At 42.6% G+C, this 8,384-nt stretch overlaps 1 non-coding gene across 1 annotated transcript; it reads left to right on the top strand.

The window, feature by feature from the left end:
* Positions 1–6,749: 6,749 nt before the first annotated feature.
* Positions 6,750–6,856, top strand: LOC141694905 (small nucleolar RNA R71). Its single transcript, XR_012564184.1, has one exon. It is a non-coding gene; the product is annotated as a small nucleolar RNA R71 (small nucleolar RNA).
* Positions 6,857–8,384: the final 1,528 nt, after the last annotated feature.

Genomic DNA, 8,384 nt, shown 5'->3' with positions numbered 1-8,384 from the left:
GAATTCTAAGCATAATAAGTAGATTGACCTTGAAAACAACCAAATCATAACAACAATCTAGCCCTTACGCATTCTTTAAGACTTAGTGGACTTACAATTGTTTCTAGCATGCATATCAACCTACACAACTTAATATCACTTTAATGCTATCACTACACTCGCATCAATATCACAATTCAGTCGACAAATCATTGCAAAAGGGATCATGGTAAATGCATGAGCTACATGACATTCATAAAAAAAAACTAAATGGCATAAATTATGCAACTATATGAACTAAACTATCATGAATATGCAACTAAATGACACACACACAATATTCCTTAACTACCACCCCCAAACTAAAAATCTTCACTGTCCTCAGTGAAAGTAGTAGAAAGGAACACAGGGTATACCTACTCGGAGTCATCATCATCATCACCCTCAGTGGGTGGAGTATCAGGCGGTGGGTATGCAGAGTCCTCACCAAAAACTGGCCACTGGATATCAGCTTCAAGGCCTCGAAAAGCAGTCCCTAACGCAAGGGTGAGCTCCTGAGCAAACCTGCTCTGCGTCTCATACATGGCATCCATCCGCCGTGAAAGCCTCCTATACTGGGCATCACCCATCCCAGCACCTTCCTGAGCTCTCGAAGAACCAGCCTCACCACGCCCTGGCCTAGCCATAGTAGCACCTCGTGCTGGACGCCCTCCTGGAAGACGATAACCCAGCCCATGCTCCTCAGGCTCACCACCGGTCCACTCCTGCATCCCATTCAGAGTGCCAGAATCAATCGGAGCTGCTGGCAACTGCAACTGCTCATGAGCCGGCCAGTTCACTCCCACTGCTCGGCATAGCTTCGTAACCGTGGATGCATAAGGGATGTTCATATGTTTTGCTCCCCTTAAAAACTTCAGAATTCCTTGGTAGATAAACTCACCAAGGTCCACATAGTACTCATCATGCAGAATTCCCCACAACAACTGTGCTCTCTCAACTGTGACCTCGTGTGCATGTGAAGAAGGCAAAATATTAGCACATATAAATGCATTTCATGCATGGGCATACCTGTTCATGGCGATCGCCGGAAAGTGACGATACTCATTATTGCCTGGACTGCGGGTCCAAACTGTGCCCGGTCGACAGAGAGTCGCACAAATCAAATCCAAGTCAAAATCCTCAGCAGTCTTTTCATACCAGTTCTCCTCCTCGGGCTTCCTCTCTCGCTGTCCAATCACACGGCGAATCGCCGCAGGATGATAATCAACCGTCAGCCCACGGACTACAGAAAACCCATTCTTTTCAGCCTTCACGTTCGCGTAGAACTCGCGAACAATGCTCATCGGTACTGCTTCGGGTGACTCACAAAAAGCTATCCACCCCTTCTCTACAATCATGGGCAACAACTCACCATCCCTCCCTGATGGTAAAAACCCCCTCTCCTTCAGAATCGGCTTCCCCAACAGCCTAGTGTACTCCTCCTCCGCAGCTCCGTCAGTTAACCGAGGCCTTGCAGCAGTACCCCTCGATGAATCAGCAGTAGGAACTGTGCTGCTGCTGTCAATAGTGCGTGCTCTCTTGGGTGCCATTGATTCATGAATAAAAGTGTGTAAGAACTGATTTTTGATGTTTGTGAGAGGGTTTAAGTGTAGGAAGTTTTATGGGAGATATGTAGGATAAGTGTATGTATATATAGGGTGTGGATTAGATTAGGGTTTGGGAATTAAGGGATAAAATGATGGGGTAGTGGGAACAATTCGTGGGTTTATGGGCTAAATCTGTTTTTGTGTTTTTATTTGTTTTTTTTTTCTGAACTGTAAAAAAATTTTCTGGAACTCGACCCATGCGCGGCCGCTCAGCATAGCTGCGCGGGCGCGCAGAGGGTCTCTGGAAAAAAAAAATTTCAGCCCCTGTTTTCTGATTTTTTTTGTGTTTTTGAATAGGTTATTAACTTCTAAGGGTTCCTGTAACAACAATTCATGGGTTGCCTCCCACGCAGCGCTTCTTTTTCGTCATTAGCTTGACGTTCCGTACCTTTCTCAAGTAGTCAACAAAATGGCACTAACCACCTCTCGGTTTGCCATGTCCCCATAGTAGTGCTTCAACCGCTGACCGTTAACCTTGAATGCTTGGTCTGAATCATTCTCAAAAATTTCCACCGCTCCATGTGGAAACACAGTTTTGACAATAAAAGGTCCAGACCACCTTGATTTCAACTTCCCAGGAAAAAGTCGGAGCCGAGAGTTGAATAAAAGAACTTGTTGCCCTGGCACAAATAACTTAGGATGTAGCTTCCTATCGTGCCACCTCTTCACCTTTTCCTTATACATTTTGTTATTCTCGTACGCTTGAAGTCGAAATTCATCAAGTTCATTAAGCTGAAGCATTCTTTTCTTACCAGCTGCATCTAAATCCAGGTTCAACTTCTTCAATGCCCAGTAGGCCTTATGCTCAAGCTCCGCCGGTAGATGACATCCATTACCGTACACCAACTGAAACGGTGACATCCCAAGTGGAGTTTTGTATGCTGTTCTGTAAGCCCAAACAGCTTCATCGAGCTTTAAAGACCAATCCTTCCTTGACGGACAAACAACCTTCTCTAGAATACGCTTTATCTCTCTGTTAGACACTTCCGCTTGACCATTTGTTTGTGGATGATAGGCAGTAGCTACTCGATGATTCACATTATAATGCTGCATCATAGAAGTGAACTTACGGTTGCAAAAATGTGATCCTTAATCACTTATGATTACCCGAGGTGTTCTAAACCTTGTGAAAATTTGCTTATGAAGAAAATTTAGCACTGCCTTTGCATCATTTGTCGGTAAAGCTTTAACTTCGACCCATTTTGAGACATAATCGACTGCCAGTAAGATGTACTGATTATTGCAAGATGAGATAAAAGGCCCCATGAAATTGATTCCCCATACATCAAAGACCTCGACTTCAAGCATCACATTTAATGGCATCTCATCCTTCCTTGACAAATTTCCCACTCTTTGGCAACGATCACACCTTAAAACAAACTGATGAGCATCCTTGAACAAAGTAGGCCAGAAAAAACCTGCTTGCAGAATACGAGTTGCCATCTTCTCACCTCCATAGTGTCCACCATAAACCGTGGAATGGCAGTCTCGTAATATCCCCTCCGTCTCACAGAACGGGATACATCTCCTGATCTGGTCAGCTCCCTGTCTAAACAAATATGGTTCATCCCACATATACCACTTCACCTCATGCAGAAACTTCTTCTTTTGAGCGGATGTCAAATTAGGAGGCATTATATTGCTGACGAGATAGTTTACAATATCTGCAAACCATGGTTCTTCTTCCTGAATTGCAAACAACTGCTCATCCGGAAAAGATTCATTGATTAACGTCCTATCTTGTGAAGTAGAATCGGGATTCTCCAACCTAGAGAGATGGTCAGCTACTTGATTCTTAGTACCTTTTCTATCTTTGATCTCTAACTCAAATTCCTGAAGTAAAAGCACCCAACGAATGAGTCTCGGCTTCGAATCCTTTTTAGAAACCAGATAGCGAATAGCTGCATGATCAGTGAATATTGTTACTTTCGTACCAAGCAGATAAGATCGAAATTTCTCAAAGCCAAAGACTATAGCCAAAAGCTCCTTCTCAGTAGTGGTGTAGTTCAATTGGGCACCATTTAAAGTCTTACTCGCATAGTAGACCACATGGAAGAGATTTTTCTTGCGCTGTCCCAGAACTGCACCTACCGCATAATCACTCGCATCACACATCATCTCAAACGGTTCTGTCCAATCTGGTGCTGTAATAACTGGTGCAGTGATCAAACTGTTCTTGAGAGTCTCGAATGCTGCCAAACATTCATCATCAAATTTGAACGGCACATCTTTCTCAAGCAAATTACACAACGGCTTAGATATCTTTGAAAAGTCCTTGATGAATCGCCGATAAAAACCCGCATGACCAAGAAAACTACGGATTCCTTTCACAGAATTAGGTGGGGGAAGATTTTCAATGACTCCCACCTTGGCCTTGTCCACCTCCAGACCCTTGCTAGAGACCTTATGCCCAAGGATAATGCCTTCACGCACCATAAAATGACATTTCTCCCAATTAAGCACCAAATTAGTTTCCACGCATCTTTTGAGTACGGCGCGCAGATTATTCAAACATTCATCATATGAGTGTCCAAAGACGGAGAAGTCATCCATGAACACTTCGACGTTATTTCCAATCATGTCAGAGAATATAGCCATTATACATCTCTGAAAGGTGGCCGGGGCGCCACATAACCCAAACGAAACTCTGCGAAAAGCAAATGTGCCAAATGGACAAGTGAAGGTAGTCTTTTCCTGATCCTCTGGTGCAATACAAATCTGATTATACCCGGAATAACCATCCAGAAGACAAAAATACTCATGTCCCGCCAATCTGTCAAGCATTTGATCAATAAATGGAAGGGGGAAGTGATCCTTCCTTGTGGCTTTGTTCAATTTTCTATAATCCATGCATACTCTCCATCCTGTAACTGTTCGAGTAGGGATGAGCTCATTCTTTTCATTTGCAACCACAGTGATACCTCCCTTCTTAGGTACACATTGTACGGGGCTCACCCACGAGCTGTCAGAAATAGGATAAATGATGCCTGCATCTAGCCATTTCAGAATTTCTTTCTTCACCACCTCCTTCATGATGGGATTCAGTCTTCGCTGCTGTTCCACAGTTGGCTTACTACCTTCCTCTAGCAGAATTTTATGCATACAATATGAAGGACTTATCCCCTTGATGTCTGCTATGGTCCATCCTATAGCCGATTTGAATTCTCTCAAAATCCTTAAGAGCTTGTCTTCCTCACTACCTGAAAGGTCAGATGAAATAATAACAGGTAACGTAGATGAATCACCTAAAAAAGCATACCTCAAGTGTTCAGGTAATGGTTTGAGCTCCAAGGTAGGTGCTTCCTCTATTGATGGTTTGAGCTTCCCTTCATCATTCTTAAGGTCAGAAGTACCAAGAGATTCAAATGGTATGTCCAGCTTTCGCTTCCATGGAGAAGCGTTCAGATATTGTAATTGCTCGTTGCTATCTTCATCATCGCTGTCAAAATCCCCCACTAAGGCCTTTTCCAATACATCAGACATTAGCATGTGATCGAGTTCCGAAGTAACCGCAGTATCAATCACATCCACTTTTAAGCACTCCTCATCTTCTGTAGGGAATTTCATTGCCTTGAATACATTGAAGGTTACATCCTGATCTTGGACCCGTATAGTAAGTTCACCTTTTTGCACATCTATCAAGGTACGGCCAGTAGCCAAGAAAGGCCTCCCCAAGATTATGGGAATCTTCTTATCTTCCTCAAAATCCAGAATAACAAAATCTGTAGGAAAGAAGAGCTTATCCACCTTGACGAGCACATCCTCTACTATGCCCCTTGGGTAAGTAATGGAACGGTCAGCCAATTGTAGCGACATGTATGTGGGTTTTGGATCAGGCAGATCCAGCTTTTTAAAGATCGACAACGGCATCAGATTAATGCTTGCTCCCAAATCACAAAGGCACTTGTTAAAAGTTAGATTGCCAATGGTGCAAGGAATGGTGAAGCTTCCTGGATCTTTCAGTTTTGGTGGTAACTTTTGCTGCAGAACAGCGCTGCATTCTTCCGTGAGAGCAACGGTTTCAAGGTCATCCAGTTTCACCTTCCTTGCAAGAATAGTCTTCATAAACTTCGCATAACTAGGCATTTGTTCCAGAGCCTCAGCGAAAGGTATATTGATGTGAAGTTTCTTGAACACCTCCAGAAACTTCCCGAACTGTCTATCCAGCTTTTGTTGCTGCAATCTCTTAGGAAAAGGTGGTGGAGGATAGAGCTGTTTCTCCCCTGTATTAGCCTCAGGCAGAGTGTGTTCAACAGTACTCTTCCTTGGTTCCGCCGCTTTCTCCTTTTGCTTAGATTCTTCATCTCTAACTTCAGCTTCGACTTCCTTTGCCTTTTCAGCATCAGCCACTTTTCCAGACCTTAAGGTAATAGCCTTGACTTAATCTTTAGCTTCCTTCCTGCCTGGTACTTCCGTGTCACTGGGAAGAGTGCCAGGTTGATGATTGAGCACTGCATTGGCTAATTGACCGATTTGATTTTCCAAGGTCTTGATAGAAACCGCCTGACTCTTGCACAACAGCTTAAGTTCCTCAAAATCAGCACTAGTGGGTGCAGCTGTACTTCCCTGTTGAGGATATGATTGCCTTGTAGCATACTGCTGTGGTTGCTGGAATCCAGGTGGGTTAAACTGTTTACTCACTCCTTGCTGATATGGTGGCTGAATAGCATTCTGATTATTCCCCCAGCTGAAATTTGGATGATTTATGTTATTAGGATGATAGGTCGCTGGCACAGGCTGCTGTTGTCGCTAATAATTATTCACATACTGAACAGATTCGTTGATAAGAGAACACTGATCCGTAGCATGAGAACCTGCATAAAGCTCACAAACCATAGCTATTTGATTAACTCCATACGTAGCTAGAGAATCAACCTTCATTGATAGCGCTTGGAGCTGGGCTGCAATAGCGGTGGCTGCATCAACTTCCAGAATACCTGCTACCTTGCCTGACGTCATCCTCTGAGTTGGGTTTTGATGCTCATTTGCAGCCATCGTCTCGATAAGATTATACGCCTCAGTATAGCTTTTAGCCCATAAGGCTCCTCAGCTGCTGCATCGAGCATGGGCCGAGATTGGGCCCCCAAACCATTATAGAAACCAGTGATCACCATCCAATCCGGCATTCCATGATGTGGACATTTTCTCAACATTTCCTTGTAGCGTTCCCAAGCCTCACACATAGATTCTGTAGGTTGCTGCGCAAACTGAGTAAGAGCACTCCTCATAGCAGCAGTCTTTGCCATTGGATAAAACTTCACCAGAAACTTTTGCGCAAGATCTTGCCACGTAGTGATGGACCCAGCTGGTTCAGAATGTAACCAGTCTTTAGCCTTATCCCTCAGTGAGAATGGGAAAAGCCTCAACTTGATAGCCTCATCAGTCACACCATTATACTTAAAAGTGCTGCAGATCTCGACAAAATTCCTTATGTGCATGTTGGGGTCTTCAGTTGCCGCTCCTCCAAAAGAAACAGAATTCTGCACCATCTGAATAGTGCCCGGCTTGATTTCAAAGGTGTTAGCTTGAATAGCCGGATGAAGGATGCTTGACTGAATGTCATCGATTTTAGGCCGAGAAAAATCCATAAGAGCTGGATCAGCTTGAACAATACGATCTCCCATGTTTACTGGTTCTTTCTGCTCAGTTCCTGAATCCGAATCCTCAAAATCTAACTTCTCCGGAATATCAAGAACTTCATCTGTCTCCTCAGCTGTATCTAAAGTCCTCTTGCGAGCACGAGAACGAGTTTGCATAAATGCTTGCTAAAGTACCTGAAACACAACCGAAAAGAGTAAGTAACTACTACGTCCTAATCACTGAGTCCTAATGACCAATGATGGTAAGTACATAAACTAAACAAATACGCCGAGTCCCCGGCAGCGGCGCCAAAAACTTGTTAGGGCGAAAACACGCGCTAATATTCACGCAAGTATACGCGTTCGCAAGTAATATAGAATACTTTCTAGTTCGTTCCCTCAGAGACTTAGACTAAATTATTGTCTAATTAAACTCACTCACCAATGTATGATTACTTCTCAATGTTAAGATAATAACACTTAAAATTGTTGATTAAATATTAACTATAATTAACTACTTAATTAACCACTTAACTAACACTTCAATTTATCAATAATAAAACACTCATGAGATCATAACTTCATTATTACTTTCTTCTATAGCCATTGTTATTACCTTTAGCATGTGACAGTGATGATATTAATCGAATAACACGAAACTGATAAAAGCCAACTTTCATTGTACTAATACCATTCTACCAAGCATCCACAATTAAGATAGAAGTTGAATAGTCATCAATTATGTTGAGTTCCTATATGTCTACAGAAATTGACAACACAACGATTTAAGCTCAAGTTATTCCTTTTGATTACATAGGGCAAATAAAACTGTTAGAGTTACCCACTAATCATGCACACGTACATGAACCTATGCTAGCATGGCAAGTTCTAAATCTCAAGATCCACCGTCGCTTCACAAGAGATTAACACCCTATCTTATATGTTCGCGACGCACATAAGACGAATACGCACAACCAATACTAGATATCATACAATCATCACACACTAAAGTATTAAACAATTAACTAATGAATTCCATAATAAATCCGTTGCAACCTCATGATCACGATTAGCCCATAATAGAACTTATCGCCATCATGGGTTCATATGAAATCATGACAAACAAACACAAGAAAATAATAACTAAACTAATTATATTAAAACAGAGTACGTCACAAGA

The sequence above is a fragment of the Apium graveolens genome, chromosome 10 (assembly GCF_009905375.1).
Source record: "Apium graveolens cultivar Ventura chromosome 10, ASM990537v1, whole genome shotgun sequence".
In the NCBI taxonomy this organism is placed as follows: Eukaryota; Viridiplantae; Streptophyta; class Magnoliopsida; order Apiales; family Apiaceae; genus Apium; species Apium graveolens.
The sequence above is the reverse complement of the archived record's forward strand: the minus strand, read 5'-3'. Positions and strand labels throughout refer to the sequence as shown.